The sequence below is a fragment of the Nanorana parkeri genome, unplaced genomic scaffold, assembly GCF_000935625.1.
Source record: "Nanorana parkeri isolate BGI_ZX_2015 unplaced genomic scaffold, ASM93562v1 scaffold3728, whole genome shotgun sequence".
NCBI lineage: Eukaryota > Metazoa > Chordata > Amphibia > Anura > Dicroglossidae > Nanorana > Nanorana parkeri.
Window position 1 is genome coordinate 6,267 of NW_017309996.1, and position 1,050 is coordinate 7,316.

A 1,050-nucleotide genomic window follows, 5' to 3' on the forward strand; every position below is an offset into this window, starting at 1 on the left:
CATGTCACCTGACCTCGCTGGCCTGCTGCCTCTGCGCATGTCACCTGACCTCGCTGGCCTGCTGCCTCTGCGCATGTCACCTGACCTCGCTGGCCTGCTGCCTCTGCGCATGTCACCTGACCTCGCTGGCCTGCTGCCTCTGCGCATGTCACCTGACTTTACTGGCCTGCTGCCTCTGCGCATGTCACCTGACCTCGCTGGCCTGCTGCCTCTGCGCATGTCACCTGTCCTCGCTGGCCTGCTGCCTCTGCATGTCACCTGACCTCGCTGGCCTGCTGCTTTGTACATGTCACCTGACCTTACTGGCCTGCTGCTTTGTACATGTGGGACGTGTTGCGTGTGTCTGTGTCCGGTGGGCGCGGAGTGATTGCAGACACAATGTAGCGGAGATCGATGCGGCTCGCGGTGGAAGTGGCCGGTGCGCTCATTAGCTGCGTCCTCGAGAAGCCGCCGGCGGCACTGTGTAAATTGCTGTGTCTGGGATGGGGGCACGTAGAGCGGAGGGGGAGGGGAGGGATTATTGGACAATGCCGGCTGCTTCCTCTCACCTGCCGCCTGTAATTGGCTTTTATTTAAAATGTTTTCATAATTGCCGAACATTTTATTTTCTGCCGCGTGACGCCGAGACGCGTCCCTTCCTGGAAACCATTCCGTGTGCGGGGGAGGGGGGGCTTCATACAGGACCTCTTCCCTACAATTACACCCTATCCGGGCCCTCCGCCCTCATTTCTCAGGAGCCCATCATCCCTTATATGTGCCCGGGGTGGGGGGGTCCCTGCCCCCAGAATCTGGCACCCAGGGGGGTCCCTGCCCCCAGAATCTGGCACCCAGGGGGGTCCCTGCCCCCAGAATCTGGCACCCAGGGGGGTCCCTGCCCCCAGAATCTGGCACCCAGGGGGGTCCCTGCCCCAGAATCTGGCGCCCGGGAAGAGGAAATGCCTGGGGTGGGGGGTTCCTGCCCCCAGAATCTGGCACCCGGGGTGGGGGGTCCCTGCGCCCAGGAAGAGGAAATGCCCGGGGTGGGGGGTCCCTGCCCCCAGAATCTGGCAC